The sequence below is a fragment of the Hypanus sabinus genome, chromosome 28, assembly GCF_030144855.1.
Source record: "Hypanus sabinus isolate sHypSab1 chromosome 28, sHypSab1.hap1, whole genome shotgun sequence".
Classification (NCBI taxonomy): Eukaryota; Metazoa; Chordata; class Chondrichthyes; order Myliobatiformes; family Dasyatidae; genus Hypanus; species Hypanus sabinus.
In genome coordinates this window covers 17,766,912-17,788,500 of record NC_082733.1, presented here as the reverse complement: position 1 = coordinate 17,788,500, position 21,589 = coordinate 17,766,912, and the positions used below count along the sequence as shown (strand labels likewise).

At 43.2% G+C, this 21,589-nt stretch overlaps 1 protein-coding gene across 4 annotated transcripts in view; it reads right to left on the bottom strand.

Moving 5' to 3' along the window:
* sema4ba (sema domain, immunoglobulin domain (Ig), transmembrane domain (TM) and short cytoplasmic domain, (semaphorin) 4Ba) overlaps positions 1-21,589 on the bottom strand; it is a 435,779-nt gene that overhangs the window by 244,534 nt on the left and 169,656 nt on the right. The window contains exon 1 of one of the 4 annotated variants that reach the window (XM_059952680.1): positions 5,467-6,803. The exons of the other annotated variants lie outside the window; for them this stretch is intronic. The gene's annotated coding sequence lies outside the window, so the exon portion shown is untranslated. Of the gene's footprint in view, positions 1-5,466; positions 6,804-21,589 lie in introns of those variants that run through there. 4 annotated transcript variants of the gene reach the window in all.

Below are 21,589 nucleotides of genomic sequence, written 5' to 3'. Positions count from 1 at the left end.
GGAGGGAAGAGGGTTGAGAGAGAGGGAAAGAGAAGTGAGAAAGAGAAGGAGAGAAGGATGGGGAAGAATTGGGGGAGAAAGTGGGAGGAAGGGATGTCAGGGTCAGTGAGAGTGAGGGGGAGAGAAACAAAAATGATAAGGGAAAAGACAGAGAAGGGGGAGGGGGAGGGGAGAGGGAGAGGGAGAGGGAAAGAAATGAGATAACTGGTGCCCTGGTAACAGTTTTGTGAATGGCTAGATATATCAACAAGTGAGTGGACCCACGGGGATGTTGTAGGGACTTTGTTGGGATGAGGTTGGAGCATCAGAGCCCAACTCTTTGCTTCTGGCGACAGCGGACTCCAAACTTCATGGTTATAATACTCTCGCTCTAATGAAATTATGATTGTTTTCAATGAAATCCTTGTTCTAATCCTCCGCTGTTTAGTCTGAAAGGAGCAAACAGCACATACCTCCCAGATGAACCTCTCAAATCATTAAGCTCTTAACGGAGAAAACATTTAGGACCAAGATTTGTATTGTCTGCAATTTAATAACCTAAGAACAGTAAAGGCTCAGCTGGGAGAAGCTCTCTAAATTTCAAAAGAACTACGGTTCATCCTTTCCCATTAAGTAAGGGGATTCAGACCCAGACCCACCCACTGAGGAACTGGAGGGCAGATTAAATTAAATTACATTTTAATTAAAGCCACAGTAATATCCTGTCTGAGTCAGCCCATTACCATCCCTGTTCTGAATCAGCTGCCCTTGCACTGCCACTCAAATTGCTAACAGAAAGGGGCTAGCAACATCAGTTTTTACATTGTTTAGACAACTGGCATCTCGTGGTACACTTCCTGTATTCCTCCCTCCAGCTCCCAAAGAATATTCACAATGAAAAGACTGGAAATACAGGCACATTTAGCACAGAGAGCATCATACCCCTCTGTGGTGAACTACATATACCTGTCTGGACACGCCCCCTGCTGACTTCTCCTGTGGCTCCTCCCACAGACCCCGGTATAAAGGCAATTGAAGTCTGAACCCAGCCTCTCAGTCTCCAGGATGTAGTATGGTGGTCAACCACTGCTTGTTCCTTCTTCCAGTCAATAAAAGCCGATATCTCGCCTTCACGTCTCAGAGAGAGTTATTGACGGTGCATCACCCTCACTCTGTGAGGTATACATAGGGGAGACTTCAGGAAACCTTTCCCTATGTCAGAGGTAGATAAAATTAGAGGATGTAGATTTAAGGTAAAGGGCAAGGGATTTAGAGGGGATCTGAAAGCAACCTTTTTTCACCCAGAGATCCTTCAATCCAAAGGAGGGAAAATGCCTTTGGTAACACACACAAAATGTTGGAGGAACTGATGAAGGGTCTCGGCCCAAAACATCCACTGTTTACTCTTGCCCGTAGATGCTGCCTGGCCTGCTGAGTTCCTCCAGCATTTTGTATGTGTTGCTTTGGATTTCCAGCATCTGCAGATGTTCTTGTGTTTGAGAAAAGCTCGTGCTCGCTCAACCTTTTCACATTAGACATGTTTTCTAATCCAGGCAGCATTCTAGTAAATCTCCTCTGCATCCTTTCCAAAGACTTCCTATAATGAAGCAACCAAAATTGAATAGACCACACTTGGAGTATTGTGTTCAGTATAAGAGCTGCAACATTATCCTGTTGTTCTTAAACCCAATCCCCCCAATTAATGAAAAACAACACATCTTATGCCTTCTAAACTATCCTATCAACTTGCCTGACAACCTTGAGAGATCTATGCACTATCTCTTCACACTGCTAAGTTGTGGAAGAAGTCATAGACAGCATTTAGTAAGTATTAGATAAGCGTTTGAATTGTCCCTGCATAGAAGACCGAATGCTGGAAGATTAGTATGGATAAATGCCCACTGGTCAGTACTGACATGATAGGCTGTGACTCCTAACCACTGGGGCACATACTGTGCTTCCTTTATCAGAGTTGGGTTATAATGTGAGAAATTTCTACCTAACTGCACTCTCAAGCAAAACCACCAACAAACTGGAACTGTTCAGGAAGCACCCTCCATTTGTTGCCAAGAGTAACCAGGGGTAGGTCATGAATGACAACCACCTTGAGTCCCCCCACTTCCTGGGTTAACAATGGATAGAGGCTCGACTGGCCCAGCCACATAAATGCTGTAGAAATAAGTTGGAGCTGCTTTAGTAAACTCCTTACAGTAGTGATAAATACAGTATTAAGTTAAAGGATAGGAAGAGTGGAAATCAGAGGGGAAGGGGCGAAGCTGGGTAGTGAGTATGGGAAGTAGAAAGGGAGTCAAAGGGTTGAATAGAGGGTGTGAGAGGATTCACAATGGAGCTCCCTCACAGCAGAGGGAAACCAGTGCAGAGGACTCAGTGTGGCGAAGGTCTAAATTCCAACAGAGGACCTGTTAAACCACGAGTGCAACCCCTCACTGTTAAACCACGAGTGCAACCCCTCACTGTTTTTTGATTACTCTGTATGATCCAGGACCCCTGCACTGCACTGAGTGAAAAGCAAGAGTCTCTTTGAATGAAGTTTCATGGACATCAGCAAAAATGCACCTCACACTTGAATGACATCAAGGTGCAAACATTTGAAAACATGAGCAAAATATCTTTTATTTACGAGTAACAGATTAAAAATAATAAGTACAGTTTTTACATCTGAGTTTTGGGATTTAATATTTTCTCTACCTCCTCATTTCTCAATCTAAGGTGTGGCAAAACTATGTCAGATTTCTTGAGTCATGAGAACAGAGAAAGTAATTTTGTAAACAAAGTCTCCACAAGCCACACTTTCTTGCGTCTCAACGTACAAATCCTCACAGAGCTGGTGTGGAAAAATGTCAAAGATGAGCTTATTGTCATGTACACAAGTACAAGAATGCACAGGTTCATTAAAAATCTTGCTTGCACCAGCACGATAGGCACAAAGTATCAGATGCAGAACTTTCACAACAAAATCACGAATTGTCTAAGTTTATACAAGAAAGAACAGAATTAGAACAACATAAAACAAGGCCCATTCTAGTGCAAGGTGGTCATAATGTTACTATCTTGGGGTAGTGATTAGGGTCGTGTAAGTTGGTCCAGGAATTAAACAGCTGAAGGAAAGTGGCTGTTCTTGAACCTGTTGGTGTGGGACTTCAGGCTTCTGTACCTCTTGCCTGAAGGTAACTGCAAGAAGGTGACACGGCCCAGATGGTGAGGATTTTTGATGATAGATGTTGCTTCAGATGTGGTTTTGCTCCAAATGGAATGACGTGTGGCAACCTGCTCCAACACATAATATCAAAAGATCATGCAATGCCTATATTCCAATTCATCCCCATGGATGACAATATAAACTTCCTACACAGCACCCACATCCCTGTATGCAACATGGCCCTCATTTGTTAAAAGTCACCACCCCAAACAAATTCTTGTATGTATGAAACTCTCACCGACAACCACTGATGAGGAGCTTCCAAGCGTTTTGCTTGTTATTTTAAACCTTTTCCATTAGCAATTTTAAATATTGTGCAGCTTCTACGTGGCCCTCAAGGAGCAAATAAATTTAGTGTCAATCTAAATTAATTACAATCAGCACTGTGGCTCAAAACACTAATGTGTGATTATATACTACATGGATCTATGTTGATTTTTCTCCTGCCTTACTTCATTAGAACACAAGAAAATAGGAGTAGGCCGCTTGGCCCCTCAAGCCTAACCCTTTGTAAAATAGATACAACTTCAATTCCCCTTCTGTGCCAGTTCCCCAGAACCCACAATTCCTCAATCTCTCCGATATTTATCCACCTTAAATATACGTAATGATCCAGCCTCCTCCACCCTCCAGGGCAGAGAATTGCAGGCACTCACCACACTTTGCAAGAAGACATTTCTATGCACTTTAGTTTGAAATGACTGGTCTCTTACTTTGCAGCTATGTCTCCTTGTTTGGGATTCTCCCATCCCAGTGAAAACATCTCAACATCTACCTTGTCAGGCTATCACAGAATGCCGTATGCTTGCATAATATCGTGGTTCTTCTGAATTCCAAGAAATGCAGCTTCTATCCTCTCTTGGTAAAACTATTCATTTCACTTGCATGTTTGAGGACGTAACTTCCACGCTTGCAATTTTATTAATATTCATTCTGGGGTTCACCGAAGAGACCAACATGTATTACTCACCCTAATACTCCTGGTGGTAAACAGCTTTCTTGACCTGCCCTCTTCTAAAATGCACCCATATTATTCAGCCCTTTGTTCAATTCTTATGATCAAGCACTCTCCATGCAAAGCACAAAATCAGGAAGGATATTTCACGTACATTTCACTTTTCCGCTCATGTTTCCTTATAAATTCAGAGGCATTTCTGCCTATTGAGTCTAAAGACAGATCACTCAGCAATCCCCTTTTTCACTGATTTTGCCCTGTAACTTAATCTCACCATATTCCCCTCAGCTCTCCGATTCTTCTGTTCACCTACACACGAGGGGAAAATTACAATGGCTAAGCAACCTACCAACCTTTACGTCTTTGGTACATGGGAAGAAACTGGAGTACCCGGAGAAAACCCGCACAGAATGGAGAAAACGTGAGAGCTCACTAACACAGAGAAAACCAGAGGTCAGAACTGAACCGGGGTCACAACAGCTCTCAGGGCAGCAGCACTCCGCCACCCCCGAAGGCAGGCTTGGCTGTGCAGTTAGTGAAACCTGAAGCAAGCACGAAGGAAGACCTGGGACAAACTGCCTGTTCCTCCCAGAACAATCCTTTTCGGTTCCAGCCACAATGATGCCACTCTGTGGCAGACAGAAGAATTAGTGCTGGTTACTCTCAGGTTGCATGCACTGTGAATTGAAAATAAGGCTAGTGTTTTCCTTGTAAATGCCAGACAAGTTATTCTTCATAGGTAGGAGTGATGTATGAGTACAATTTTTTTTCCCACAAAGCTTCTATGGAATAGAAAATTCTCAGAAATCTGTGACAGGTAGCTGAATGGATTGGAAAAATTCTCTACAGTAAAGCCTGCTGGTCATCTCTTCTCACCCCACCCACCTAACTCACAGACTTACAAAATACATCTTTTTAGCATTGATGAATACTCACAATTAATAGCCTGATTTCCATCACAGTTACAATAGAGGAAGGCTGTAAATCAGAATAATCCAACTTCACTTGAAGCAGTTGCAGACACACAAAACGTTGGGGTATTAATGAGAGCAGCTTGATAATTCCACATGCTGACAGGACAAGAGGAAATCCTTCTTATCATTCATTAGCAATTGGCGGAACCCTGCTCTCACCATGGTTACAGCACCTTACTACAGCAGCGGGCGATCCACTTTATCGCCATGGTATCCAGAAAGGCTGCAGCAAACCTCATTCAAGGGAGCAACAACAGCGAGCAAGTGCTCAAACCCGTAAGCATTTGTAACATCTGTGATCAAAGCACCGGATGGCTGCTCGGAGAGCACACACTTACCGAAGGCTAGTGTGGCTGGAGCTGGACACGGACTGGGACTCCCTCTGGACAGTCCGATGAAAGCGGGCTGCCACTAGAAGCAAGAGCTGAAAAGGGCTGTTCCTGGGAACATCGCTTCGAAGAGCCTTCACTGAAATTACAAGCGGGGGTCGCACTCTATAGCCTGCCAATGGTATCTCACTGGCGTATCCCAGAGGAGTGGTAATGGGTTTGGAGCTACAGCAAATAACAGGCACTCTGACACTGCGATCCTTGCTCTAAGGCCAGTTCCATCTGATGGATTTGCAGAGCAAGATGTAATTTACATAGCCATTAATTTCATATTATCCCCTCCGTCGCTGAGCTCTTTTATTCAATTCATTCTACTACAATTGTGTTACTTATTAAGCCGAGAATTGATGTTTGTAATTAATTTTCAGGATTTCACTTATTGGCCAGTTCCTTTCATTCAGACAGGCAGAGATATATTTTTGTTTCACCCTTCTAGCTTCCTAGAAGGACAATAAATTGCGATGTATCGTCTACTATCTTGCAATCTATCCCTTGTTAAATCACGCTACAGTCGGCAGTCCAGTGCTGGTTTCATAAATTATAACCCATTAGGGTATCGACATGCACAGTTCAATGCCGATTATATTGCAGGAGAGCCTGATATTCCTGAATGATCCACTTTGCTTGTCGCATTTAACCTGTCAATTACAAGACATGACCCAGGTTTGCAATGATTTTTCAAAGTACAGTGGATTCCGGTTAATTGGGCTATCGGTTAATCGAGGCAGCTGTTTATTTGGGACAACTCTGAAAGAACAAAAACTAATCGAGAAAATTGTGGGACTCTCTCCATTTATTTGCCGCTTTATTGGGACTGGAGACTGGTGCTGAACAGGTTCCAACTAGCGTCCATCGCGCATACTTGTGAGGCACTTGGACGCTACACTGTGTTTGGTGCAAACAGTTTTTAAACAGCTTCAATTGCGCGCATTTGTGTTCAAAAAGCCGTGATTTTTGTCGCTGATAGTTGGCGACAAATAAGCAGCAAGACAATTCAGAACTGTTTCGCTTGCTACAGTTTCAAGCTTTCAGGCTTGGAGATGCCAGGAACGGCCAGGAGTGAAGATGAAACAATTTCACTACTTCAACAAGACAGGAACTATGGAGAATTGGAAGGTATCAACAGCCACCTTGAATGTCGCAATGAAAATGAAGATCTGGAAAATGTAATCATTGATAGCACCTTATGAAGCCAGTCCATCATCCTTGATTTTGTTCATTACAGACAATGGCTGAATTCCTCTGTCAGTAACAATTACAAACTAACACACAGTTTTATAATACTGTAGTAATATTAGTAGTGTTCTAACTTGCTCTGCATTTCATTTAAATACATTATTTGTTACTCAGTTTGTCTTTTTCATACCTTTTATACTATTTCCATGAAGTTTTGGCTGATTAGGGCAGCTGCTTAATTGGGCCAAAACATACTGGTTCCAATGTGTCCCAACAAACTGGAATCCACTGTAGTTGATCTCACAAATTCCACTAAAGCACAGTGCAGGCACTATTTACACAGTTCTCCAAGATATACTAGCAACTGTCACTTAAGTATGAAAATGTATCAACTTCAGCTTTGCTTAGCTGAGCTGGGAGTCTATTATGTGCTAATGATGCAGATTTAGTTAGTTATGAGGACACGCAAAGTGAGGACAGAGGGGAAAGTGGAGACAGCAAACTTGCAGGCTCCCACCCCACACCCCATAATCACTTAACAAGGTTAGGATCAGAATCAAAATGCAGTTTAATACTACCAGCATATGCCATGAAATTTGTTAACTGCAGCAACAGTACAATGCAATACATAATAAACTATGAATTATGGTATATATATATAATAGTTAAATTAAATAAGTGGTGCAAGAAAACAGAAATAATAATACTGAGCTAGTGTTCATGGGTTCAATGTCCGTTCAGAAATCAAATGGCAGAGGAGAAGACATTGTTCCTGAATCATTGAGCGTGTGGCTTCAGGCTTCTGTACCTCTTCCTGATGGTAGCAATGAGAAGAGTATATGTAGTTATGTTCATAATAAGAATTTGTTTAATGCATCACTCCAATACAGTCAAACTTAAAACCCTGCTCAAGGAATACTTACTCAAACTTTTGTAAATACCAAAGGTTTTTGGGAGAAATTCACATGTATCTTACCACCAAAAAGAGAGAGAGATTAGACAAATAGGGAGAGAGAGAGAGAGAGAGAGAGAGAGAGAGAGGGAGAGAGAGAGAGAGAGGGAGAGAGAGAGAGGGAGAGAGAGAGAGGGAGAGAGAGAGAGAGCGAGAGAGCGAGAGAGCGAGAGAGCGAGAGAGAGAGAGAGAGAGAGAGAGAGAGAGAGAGAGAGAGAGAGAGAGAGAGAGAGAAATAATCCAAGTTGGAACTTGAATGAGATCGCTCTTGGATATTCCGAAGACTTTCACAACCAGGTTGTCTGCTTTTTCAGTTTAGGAGATGAAGACAATTAAAGAACCAGAATCAGGTTCAGGTTTAATATCACTGGCACGTGTGCTGAGACTTACTAACTTTTCAGCAGCAGTACAATGCAATACATGGTAATAGAGAGAAACAAGACAACTGAATTACAGTAAATATATATCTAGATAGTTAATTTAAATAAGTAGTGCAAAAATAGGAAATAACAAAGTAGTGAGGTAGTGTTTATGGGTTCAACGTCCATTCAGGAATCGGAAGGCAGAGCGGAAGAAAGTGTTCCCAAATCATTGAGTGTGTGCAGTAAGGTCTCACAAGACATTGTTTGTAAGTAATGGTTTTCAAAACGGCGCAAACAAACAATGTGACCAACGGCGAGGTCTTGTTGGCAGGCCACAAAGCTACTTCTTTCAAAAATGATTCTGCTACTAATCCGCGTGCGATCAGAACCTGTGATTTCCATTTTGATGGTGCGTTTTAGGGCCAATTGAGCGAACTGGTGCTTTGCTGTCTCCGAGGGAATTTGATGAGGGCAGGAGCGGAATCTGCATCCCGGAAGCCAGCGAGCCCACAGTCGACTCCATTGCTTCTATTTGACTGAGGCATCAAGCAAGACTGCAGTCGACAAGGATGAGAGCAAAGGGCTGGCATGTGTGCAGCGCGGTCTGCCTGCCTTTGATCAGTCTTTCTCTCACTAGCTCCTGTTGGAGGTAAGTGCAGACGGCTTGGGATTCACATTGCAAGGACTGATTGACGAAGCTGTGAACTCATTTTGGTGGGGGTGGTGGGGGGCGGTTCTTTGAGGTTCATGTTCCATGTGTTCCTGGATTCTGGTTTCTCCTCTTTTTTTGCAGCTTTTGAGCAGTTTGATTGGAGTGATCGATAAGGACTGGGCACTTCAGCAAAGAATGGCCTTGTATATAAGAATAGAATTGGCTAGGGGCACGGCGCTGAATTGAACTGAACTGAATACAACTGGTTTGAAGTTCGATATTCTCTGTTATTCGCTCGCTTTTTGCCATTTGCGCAATTTGTTCATTTATTTTGCACGTTGGGTATCTGATGTTTTTCTGGGAACAGGTTCCATTGTATGTCTTTGTTTTGTTGCTGCCTACGGGAGAGTGAATCTCAGAGATGCCCTCTATATGCAGACTTTGATAATAAATGTACTTTGAATCACTGAATCTTGTACTAACTGAGGTTTAAATATTGGCCCAACACTGGGGGATATCTCCACAGCTTTGATATCCATCTGAGAGGGCAGTCAGGGTGTTAACTTCAGCAATTATTTCAAAGGGCACAGCCCTCCCAATGCATCCCACTGCACTGTCAGTCAGGTTTTGGACTCATCCTCTAGACCATAACAGATATCCACAGACACCCAAAAGCAAAATAATGCAGCTACTGGACACCTGAAATAAACAGAAAATACCAGATACAAGCAGGCAGTACTTGTGGAAAGGGAAACGGCAGACATTGTTGATGACACTAGCTCTATTTCTCTATTCACAGATGCCATCTTGCCTGCTGAATCTTTTGTCACATGTGTTGTCATATCAGGTTGCCAAATGATCCAAAATCAGTTCTGGAACAATATTTATTTGCTAGTTTATTTATTTGAGATACAGCGCAGAATAGGCCCTTCTGGCCTTTCAAACCACACTTTCCAACAACCCCCAATTTAACTCCAGCCTAATCACGGGACAATTTACAACGTCCACTTAACCTACCAGCTGGTTTGCCTTTGAACTGTGGGAGGAAACCAGAGGACCCAGAGGAAACCCACAGGGTCAAGAGAAAACGTACAAGCTTACCAGCAGCAACGGGAATAGAACCCAAATAGCACATACTGTAAATATCTCCCCAAGTAACTTCAACCTCTTGGTCATACAATCCAGGCAGCTTTAGCTGTCTTATCTTCATCTTTGCAGCTTTCAGGACTTCCGGTCAAGATGGTACCTGCGTACAACTCTCCTTCCATTAACATCTTCTAGATAGAATGAAACCATATAACTCATTTCTTTTACATCTTTTATGTTCCTTTTTCACCTTGAATGTGACTCTGGAACTGTTGCAGCTGGTGATTTGCAGTTTGGTGGTTGTTTGGATGTTCCAGCGGTCTGCAAACTCCGAGAGAATTCCAGGTGGTGACCACAGGCTGTTTGTGAGACAGGTCATGAGCTGACGCTCGATTCCATTTTGGCCAAATAAAGCGTCCATCATTCACTTACTAAAGCGATGAGGGAGTTTGAAACCTCGAAGCAAATGCTGAAGTTTGGAGACCGTTTGGGTGTTTCAGCACCCTGCAGTCTCCCAGAGGATTCTAGGAGGCAGAGGCAGCGTGTGCAAACTTCAGGGTGAGAAGGCAGCGGGACGGGTGTAAGGTGTTGTTTGGCTCCATTTCACCAATTAAAGTTTCCATTGTTCACTGATCAATGCGACAAGGGAGACTAAAACATCGAGGCAAATGCGAAAGGTGAGCACCGGCTGTCTGCGTTTTGATCACAGGGGATCAATCTGCTACATGAGTGGGGAGAGCCTGCTGCTCTGCCGGAGAGTGTTACCCAGGTTTTCTGCATTTTGGATGTGGACTTGGACTATAGACTTCCCCCCCCCACCCAGACTTATAGCATTTTATATTCTATGTTTTTCACCCGATCTTTCTCATTTTCTTGTGTGCAGGGGTAGGGGATCTGGGGGGCCAATGTGCCTGTTCGTTTTTTTGTGTGTGTGGGTGGGTGGGGATTTGTGGGTAGATGATTATGCTGCCATACCTTCTCTTGGTTTCACGCACGGATATCCAGAGAAGAATTTTAGACTTTACACTTTGATAAAAATTAACCTTTGAACCTTTGAAATTCCATACCATCAGAAGCTTTACATCATGATCTATCCTCTAACCAAACTTCTCAAGGTCTAAATCAGCACCACTTCCCTTTATTTTAATAAAACAACTTGGAACAGATCTACATTTGGACAAATACAAGCCCTCTGAAGTGTAATGTCTATCATGCAGGCAAACATACAGCCAACAGCCAATTCAAGTTACAACTCATGAACAGTCCCTTACAGTAATTGCTAACCTAAGGCTGAGATTTAAATTATATGAGATCAATTGTACAAGAGATGGAGCGAGACTTCATGGTACAGATATTGCACAGCAATTGAATAGTAAAGTAGGCATTGGCAAGTGCCGACACTTCCACCAGAATGTCCAGACAGCAGCACTGCTCTGTGGCAGCGAAGGTAGCCAAGTGTACTTCGCAACATTATTAATTTGAGTTCTGTTTCTTCCTTATGCTCTCTAAATGAGCAGGAAGGGCACCCGTTAGCTCTCCCACATAACTATTTTAATTAATTGAAACTAATGTACCAGCAAAGGTCCACCTCTGCATCAGTTATACGCCACCACTCTGTAGTAAAGGTGAAGAAGTCCTTCTCATGGTTATATCAAGGGCATTAGCCTTTGGCTGAACTCTTGCGTATTTAATTACACTTATCCCAGATGACCCACCTCACAATCAATCCTTCCACAGCAATTTCATTGTAAGTATCCATCATAATTGAAATCATTTTCATGGGGTGCATATCCAAATTCACCCAGGCATAGAAACAGAGACACACAAACAAGCACAAGCATATATACACACACACACACACACACACACACTCTCTCACACACACACACACACACACACACACACACACACACTCACACACACACACACACACACACACACTCACTCACACACACACACACACACACACACACACACACACACACACACACACACACACACACACACACACACACACACACACACACACACACACAAAGTGTTCTACTAATATAACTCATCACTTCAAGGTTCAACATATTCTGCATTCAGAATTGCCCTTCTTCACCCTGTCACCTTCCTAATTCAAGTTCACATTTGGATTCTTTCTTCATCCCTCTCTCTACTTGTCTATCTCCCTATTCCCCTCACTCTCTCTCTCTGTTGATAAAGTGCATGTGAACTTCTTTCAAAAACCTTTGATAATTGGGATACTGTCACCTTCCTATCAGCTTAAACCAGTCTGCCCATTCTCCTCTGATCTCTCTCATTAATAATGTATCCCCCCCACCCCCTTCCAGCCCCCCACAGCACAGCCACTCATGGCACTATTCTCTAAATTCTGGAGACTTTTGTACACAAAAATCCCAGATCAGCAGTTTCTGAGATATTCAAACCACCCCATCTGGCACCATCAAGCATTCCTCGGTCAAAGTCACTTAGATCACATTTCTTCCCCAGTCTGATGTTTGGTCTGAACAACAATTGAATTTATTGACCATGTCTGCATACTTTTATGCAGAGTTTCTGCCACACGATTGATTGATTACATATTTGCATTAATGAGCAAGTGTACCTAATACAGTAGCCTCTGAATGAATACACACACGCACACACACACACACACACACACACACACACACACACACACACACAGACTCACACTCACACTCAAAGTAAAATTCCATCTCCAGGACTCTCTTGTAAATATCACCTGGGAGATTTTCCATTGGAGCATTAAAATACTGGGGTGTACTTTGTATTTCCTTTGAAAGTTTTTATTACTAATCATAAAAGTATCTGGAAAATATCTGCTGGACCCTTAACAAGGGGAGATTTGATGTAGCTTCCAGGAGTGCAAGCTAGTGTAGAACCATGATTTACAACGAACAATAGATACAAATCACTCTGAGTGCTTGGAACACAAGCCAGGTCCCCAATTTAAAAATCTGAGTTAATTGTATAATCAATACAATTGGTAATCCACTGGATATCTAGTTAGCATTCAAGAGTTATGGTCAGTCCACTGTGTCCTTCAAACGATGCTGTGACTCACCTCCAGCGGAAGCGGAAGAGAGAATATCATAGAAAATCTTTGTGCTCCTCCAAACTTTCAAATGCTCCAAGCATGTCACCTATTGCCTTAACTCCATCACAATGAAACGGTCAATTACCATTTAACTTTTGGATTTTCTTTACTAGACCCCTCCACAACTACCCTCTAAAACCTCTGACAAGTTTTCAACTCCTTGTACCAATACCTCTCTGTTCTAATGATGGGTGCAGGGTCTGAAACTTGAACTGTTTCTCTTTCCACAGATGTTGCCCAACCTGCTGAGTGTGTGCAACATTTGCTGATTATATCTCTTGCAGTTTGAAATCTATTTATTCTTAACACTTGTGAAGATTCTTGGGACAATTTTCCACATTAAGAGTGCAGCACAATGCAGATTTCATTGAAAGCAAATGGCAAAATTGGGAATAAAAGCAGTACTGAAGATACTCGAAAGATTAGTTAGTATCTGTGAAGAGCATTAAATAGCTTTAATATTTCATTATTTCCAGTATCTGCAGGACTTTTTTTTTCGTTTTCAACTCAAAATGAGGCTTTGCACACCAAAAATAATTCTTGCGTTCAGCGAAAGCCATTCACATCTGTTGGAATTATGCTACGGACATTTTGGAATCCCATCATTTTAAAGTCTATTATTGTTCTCTCTGTAATTCTGGTCAATAAGCATTGGGAAATGCTGCACTTGCTTATCGTGCTTTGAAAATATTACACTCTCATCACTTCAGGCTAAAGACTACAGTGGCCTTATCTTACAAAGTTATTACTGTCATACTTTGATGAGCATCACAGCCCTACTATAATGAAGGTATGCTACCATAAGAAGCATAAGTTGCAAAATATATTGCAAGAAAAATAGACATATGGGGGCATTTATGTGGAGGCTATAGCAATCAGACCAAAAGAACTGCAATTATAAACACAAGAGATTCTGCAGATGCTGGAAATCCTAAGCAACACACACACAATGTGGAAGAACACAGCAGGTCAGGCAGCATCTATGGAGAGAAATAAACAATCAAAAATTCAGGCCAAGACCCTGAGGGCTGGAAGGGAAGCTAGATTAAGAAGATGGGAGGAATGGGAAGGAGTACAAGTTGGCATAGGATAGGTGAAACCAGGTGAAGAGGAAAATGGGTTAGGAGGGAAACGAGGGATGAAGTCATAAAATTGGTGGAAGAGGTAAAGGATCAAAGAAGGAGGAATCTGATAGGAGAGAACAGAGGATCATGGAATAAAGGGAAGTAGGAAGGACAGAGGAGGGAAGTGATGGGCAGGTGAGGAGAAGAGAAGAGGTGAGAAGGGAACCAGAATGGGGGATGAAGAAAAAGAGAGAAGGGGGAAGAGGGAGAAATTATTACAAGTTAGAGAATTAACTCTATCCACAATGATTCAACATCTATGTCACCTCTTTCTGATGATTTGATCTCATGTTTTTCCAGCAGAGTTATGCCACTCCCTCTGCCTTCCTGCCTGTCCTTTCAATATGATGTATGTCCTTGGATATTAATCTCCAATCTATAATCTCCTTTCAGCCATGATTCAGTGATGCAGGATCACATGAGAGAAGTCCAGTCTAATCCCTGGGATGTGAAGCTCGTCCAGTCTAATCCCAGGGGTGTAAAACTCGTCCAGACTAATCCCAGGGATGTGAAGCTTGTCCAGACTAATCCCGGGGATGTGAAACTCGTCCAGTCTAATCCCAGGGGTGTGAAGCTCGTCCAGTCTAATCCCAGGGATGTGAAGCTTGTCCAGTCTAATCCCAGGGATGTGAAGCTCGTCCAGTCTAATCCCAGTGGTGTAAAACTCGTCCAGTCTAATCCCTGGGGCTACCCATTGAGCTTAGGACCTGGTGTTCCTCTGCCCGTGGACCACAGGACCTGATGTTACTCCACTCGCGGAGCATGGGATCTGGTGTTCCTCTGCCCGTGGACCACGGGACCTGATGTTACTCCACTCGTGGAGCATGGGACCTGGTGTTCCTCCACCCATTGAGCTGGTGACCTGGTGTCAATACCAAGAATCAATATGAGGTGTTGCTCCTCAAACATGCTGATGGTCTTATTGTAGCAGTAGAGGTCTGATATGTGGGAATAGGAATGGGAAGTCAAAAAAAAATCAAAGGGTGGAGTAATTTGGACACCATTAGTTCTGGGGTGATAGAGACACAGGGCACTATAGAAACAGGCCTTTTGGGCCATCAAATTCATGCTAAACTGTTATTCTGCCTAGTCCCAGCAATCTGGTCCACAGCCCTCCATACCCCTCCGATCCATGTACTTGTCAAAACTTCTCATAATGGTTCCAATTAAGCTCACCTCCAACAGTCCTGGTGTTAGCTCGTTCCACACTTGCATCACTGTCTGAGCGAAGAAGGGACCCTGCAATTTCTGCCCTAGCCTCCCACAGGGTCCAAAAGAACACCTTGTCGGGCCCTAATCCACCCAAATTTGCCTCAAGATATCAAACATCTCTTCTTCTGTAATGGTCCATGACCTCACTGCTGCTTTGCCTCAGTTCTATAGACTCTGCGTCTATCTCCTGAGTAAATACGGATGCAAAGGAAGCCATTTTAGATCTGTCTCATCTCTTTTGGCTTCATGCATACATGCTCATACTGATCTTCAAGTGGACCAATTCTGTCTCTTGCTAACCCTTTGCTCTTAATATATCTGTAGAAGCCCTTGAGATTATCCTTCACCTTGTCTACCTTATTTTAGTCCCCTGATTTTCCTCTTAAGTGTTCTCTTACTTTTATAATACTCCTCAACTGCCTCATTTGCCCACTGCTACCTATGCCTGCTCCTTCTTTTTCTTCTTTTTCTTCTTAGCAGGGCATCAATATCCTGAGAAAACCAAAGTTCCCTAAACCTGTTAGCTTTGCCATTTATTCTAACAGGAACGTGCAACCTGTGTACTCTCAGTATTGCAGTGTTGAAGGCCTCCCAACTACCAAGCATGTCTTTGCCAGAAAACAATTTATTCCAATCCACATCTGCCAGATCCTTTCTGATATCATCAAAATTAGTCTTTCTCCAATTTAGAATCTCAACCATTTATTCTAACAGGAACGTGCAACCTGTGTACTCTCAGTATTGCAGTGTTGAAGGCCTCCCAACTACCAAGCATGTCTTTGCCAGAAAACAATTTATTCCAATCCACATCTGCCAGATCCTTTCTGATATCATCAAAATTAGTCTTTCTCCAATTTAGAATCTCAACCAGACCTATCCTGTTCCATAATTATCTTGAAACTAATGGAATTATGTTCACTATCCAAAGTGCTCCCCTAGACACACTTCTGTCACCTGCCCTGTTTCATTTCGTTATAAGAGATCCCAATTCGCACTCTCTTTAATTGGGACCTCTACATATTGATTAAGAAAACTTTTCTGAACACATTTGATAAACTCTATCCAAGTCTCTCCTTTTATACTATGAGAGTCCCAGTCAATATATGGAAAGTTAAAATCACCAATTATCATAATGTTATTTTTCTTGCAACTGTCTGCTATTTCTCTACAAATTGCTGCTCTAATTCCCGCTGATTAGTGGGTAGTCTATAATATAATACCAATAATATGGTCATGTCTTTCTTGTTCCTCAGTTCCACCCATATAGCTTCAGTGAAGAAGCCATCCAGTCTCCACCCTCCCCCTTAACAATGTGATGGACTTGATCCAAGATCTCCCTGGCCCTGGCACATTGAAGGCAACATACCATCCGGGAATCCCATTCTCATTCACAGAATATTCTGTCTGCTCCCCTAACCAATGGATTCCCTATCGCTGCTGTTCATCTCTTCTTCCCTTCCCTTCTAAATCACAGAGCCAAGCTTAGTGTCAGAGACCTTATTGCTGTAGATTTCTTCTGCTAGGTCTTTGCCCCCAACAGTACCCAAGACAATATACATGTTATTGAGGGGAATGGCCACAGCAGTATCCTGCACTGGCTGCCTAACCCCTTCCCCTCTCGTGAAGGTCACCCAGTTACCTGTGTCCTGCACCTTACCTACCTTCATGTGTCTCCTGCAAATCAGCCCCTAAGTTCACCCAGCTCCAACTGCATCTTCAGTTCCCAAATGCTGTCTTTAAGAAGCAGCAGCTGGATGAACTTCCTGCAGATGTGGTCACCAGGCATACTGGAGTTGTACCCACTCTTACAAATCCCACAATAGGCGCATTCCACCATCCTGACTGTCATTCCCACCGCTCTACTTCTGTAATAAGAAAGAAACTTACCAGAAGCTTACCTTAGCTTCTGTCTCTCCTCGCCAAACCCTCAACCTCCCCACTCTAACCTTGTCCACTCCAACAATGGCCACTCTGCTTAAAACTAACCTGCAGAATGGACTTTAGAGTTATGAATCTTAAGGTCCCCTGAGACTTTGAAGGACAATTATGGACATATTAACCTTGATACAGCAAAGTAACCCATTTCACTATTTGTTTTTTTCTATTATAAGATACAGATTTTACTTTACCTATGATGACCCTGTCTGTCTGTTTGTTTTTATCCTGTTTGTTCTGTTATTGGCAAAACAATAAAAATAAAGTTTTTAAAAAACTAACATATTTTATTGGACCTTACCAATTTCCTAATAAATCAATCAATCTGAAGCCTGCCTCCTGACAGGCCCCTTTCGTCTTTTTTAAATCTTATGCTCTCTCACCACAAGCAATGCCTTATGTCATCTCAAGCCCCACTAGTGGCTGTCTGTTCAACTTTTATGCCCCAGGCTCTGAGATTCCCTCCTAAGGCCTCCTACTAATCTCTCTTCCCATCCAAATGTTACTTAAAATCTTCCCCTTTCACCAACTGTTGTCCCATTCACCTCAGAATTGTCCCAGGCTTCTGTTGTCTTTCGAAAGGAATGGAGTAAGTGCATGGCTCTCATAAACAATTAAATTCTATGCAGGGAAGACCAGTTCATTACTTTCCCCTTGTATAATGTAAGGAGCCTCTTAGCTTAAGCTTACTGAAGTTAATGCTGTCTAACTCTGGGTCTTTAGTGAATAAGCAATACCCAAGCAATAGATAAAGAATATGATATTCTTTCAGGACATTGGGTTGTGGAACACAAAGGAGCACAAAAGGTGGTTACTGATGTTTATGTAACAATCACAACATAAATGAGAGGAGATACGATAGACATTGAAATTTCACTGCTCCTCGATTTATTTTGCTCCTAATCATGATAGGGTGAGGCAATGTAGTTTGGGAGGTCAGGTATGGTAAGACATACACCATGAATAGAAGGGCACTGGGAAGAGGGCACTCTTCTTTTGGAAGAGGACAGCGAGGCTTTGAGAGGAAGTGCGGTGGCGGCCATTTTCAAATTGTCCAATTGCGTCTCAGATCGGAGTTCTGAGAGGTGGGACTGCGCAGGCACGTGAAGGAGGCCTGGGAAGGCGGGAAGATATAAAAAGAACGCAGCCTTAAGAAGCGGGCAGCTTCGTTTGCGGGCAGCGGAGTGAGCCGGGCGCAGAGTCTAGGGCTTGGGCTCAGAGGGCTTAGGCAGAAGAGGGCACAGTAGGCTTATCTTTTAGTTCTTGTTATTGTCAGTTATTTGGGAAGTATGAGTGTGAGGGCAGCTTGTCGTTCTCGGTGTCGGATGTGGGAGGTCCTGGAGTCTCCGATCCTCCCGGACGTCCACATCTGCGCCAGGTGCACCGAACTGCAGCTCTTGAGGGACCGTGTTAGGGAACTGGAGCTGCAGCTCGATGACCTTCGCCTGGTCAGGGAGAGTGAGGAGGCGATAGAGAGGAGTTACAGGCAGGTGGGCACTCCGGGGCCACGGGAGGCAGATAGGTGGGTCACGGTCAGGAAGGGGAAGAGGCAGATACTAGAGAGTACCCCAGTGGCTGTACCCCTTGACAATAAGTGCTCATGTTTGAGTACTGTTGGGGGGGACAGCCTACCTGGAGGAAGTGACAGTGGCCGGGCCTCTGGCACAGAGGACGGCCCTGTAGCTCAGAAGGGTAGGGATAGAAGAAAGAGAGCCATAGTAATAGGGGACTTGATAGTCAGGGGTTCAGACAGGCGGTTCTGTGGAGGTGATCGGGAGTCCCGGATGGTAGTTTGCCTCCCTGGTGCCAGGGTTTGGGATGTTTCTGATCGCGTCCAAGATATCCTGAAGTGGGAGGGTGAGGAGCCAGAGGTCGTGGTACATGTAGGTACCAATGACATAGGTAGGAAAGGGGAAGAGGTCCTGAAACGTGAGTATAGGGAGTTAGGAAGGCAGTTAAGAAGAAGGACCGCAAAGGTAGTAATCTTGGGATTACTGCCTGTGCCACACAACAGTGAGAGTAGAAATGGAATTAGGTGGAGGATGAATGCGTGGCTGTGGGATTGGAGCAGGGGGCAGGGATTCAAGTTGCTGGATCATTGGAACCTCTTCTGGGGCAGGCGTGACCTGTTCAAGAAGGACGGGTTACACTTGAATCCTGGGGGGACCAATATCCTAGCGGGGAGGTTTGCTAGGGCTACAGGGCAGACTTTAAACTAGTAAGATGGGGGGGGGGTGGGAATCAATTTGAGGAAACTATGGGAGAGGAGGTTAGTTCACCAGTAGAGCAAGTAAAGAGACAGTGTGTGAGGGAGGAAAGGCAGGTGATGGAGAAGGGATGCGCTCAGCCCGAAGATGTAGGGGAGAAGAAAGAAAAGGATAATAAATTTGAATGCATTGTTAGGGATGAAAAGAGAGGAGGAGGTGGAGAGTATCTTAAATGTATCTATTTTAATGCTAGGAGCATTGTAAGAAAGGTGGATGAGCTTAAAGCGTGGATTGATACCTGGAATTATGATGTTGTAGCTATTAGTGAAACATGGTTGCAGGAAGGGTGTGATTGGCAACTAAATATTCCTGGATTTAGTTGCTTCAGGTGTGATAGAGTAGGAGGGGCCAGAGGAGGAGGTGTTGCATTGCTTGTCTGAGAAAATCTTATGGCGGTGCTTTGGAAGGATAGATTAGAGAGCTCCTCGAGGGAGGCTATTTGGGTGGAATTGAGGAATGGGAAAGGTGTAGTAACACTAATAGGAGTGTATTATAGGCCACCTAATGGGGAGCGTGAGTTGGAAGAGCAAATGTGTAAAGAGATAGCAGATATTTGTAGTAAACACAAGGTGGTGATTGTGGGAGATTTTAATTTTCCACACGTAGACTGGGAAACTCATTCTGTAAAAGGGCTGGATGGTTTAGAGTTTGTGAAATGTGTGCAGGATAGTTTTTTGCAACAATACATAGAAGTACCAACTAGAGATGGGGCAGTGTTGGATCTCCTGTTAGGGAATGCGATATGTCAGCTGACAGATGTATGTGTTGGGGAGCACTTCGGGTCCAATGATCACAATAGCATTAGCTTCAATATTCTTATGGAGAAGGACAGGACTGGACCTAGAGTTGAGATTTTTGATTGGAGAAAGGCTAACTTTGAGGAGATGCGAAGGGATTTAGAGAGAGTGCACTGGGTCAAGTTGTTTTATGGGAAGGATGTAATAGAGAAATGGAGGTCATTTAAGGGTGAAATTATGAGGGCACAGAATCTTTATGTTCCTGTTAGGTTGAAAGTAAAGGTTAAAGGTTTGAAAGCACCATGGTTTTCAAGGGATATTAGAAATTTGGTTCGGAAAAAGAGGGATGTCTACAATAGGTATAGGCAGCATGGAGTAAAGGAATTGCTCGAGGAATATAAAGAATGTAAAAGGAATCTTAAGAAAGAGATTAGAAAAGCTAAAAGAAGATACGAGGTTGGTTTGGCAAATAAGGTGAAAGTAAATCCAGAAGGTTTCTACAGTTATATTAAAAGCAAGAGGATAGTGAGGGATAAAATTGGCCCCTTAGAGAATCAGAGTGGTCAGCTATGTGTGGAGCCGAGGGAGATGGGAGAGATTTTGAACGATTTCTTCTCTTCGGTATTCACTAAGGAGAAGGATATTGAATTGTGTAAGGTATGGGAAACAAGTAAGGAAGTTATGGAACCAATGAAAATTAAAGTGGTGGAAGTACTGGCGCTTTTAAAAAATTTAAAAGTGGATAAATCTCCGGGTCCTGACAGGATATTCCCCAGGACCTTAAGGGAAGTTTGTGTAGAGATAGCAGGAGCTCTGACGGAGATCTTTAAGATGTCATTAGAAACGGGGACTGTGCCGGAGGATTGGCATATTGCTCATGTGGTTCCATTGTTTAAAAAGGGTTCTAGAAGTAAGCCTAGCAATTATAGACCTGTCAGTTTGACATCAGTGGTGGGTAAATTAATGGATAGTACTCTTAGAGATAGTATTAATAATTATCTGGATAGACAGGATCTGATTCGGAGTAGCCAGCATGGATTTGTGCGTGGAAGGTCATGTTTGACAAACCTTACTGAATTTTTTGAAGAAGTTTCGAGCAATGTTGACGAGGGTAAGGCAGTGGATGTAGTCTATATGGACTTCAGCAAAGCCTTTGACAAAGTTCCACATGGAAGGTTAGTTAAGAAGGTTCAGTCGTTAGGTATTAATGCTGGAGTAATAAAATGGATTCAACAGTGGCTAGATGGGAGATGCCAGAGAGTAGTGGTGGATAATTGTTTATCGGGATGGAGGCCGGTGACTAGCGGGGTGCCTCAGGGATCTGGTTTGGGCCCAATGTTGTTTGTAATATACATAAATGATCTGGATGATGGGGTGGTAAATTGGATTAGTAAGTATGCAGATGATACTAAGGTAGGAGGCGTTGTGGATAATGAGGTGGG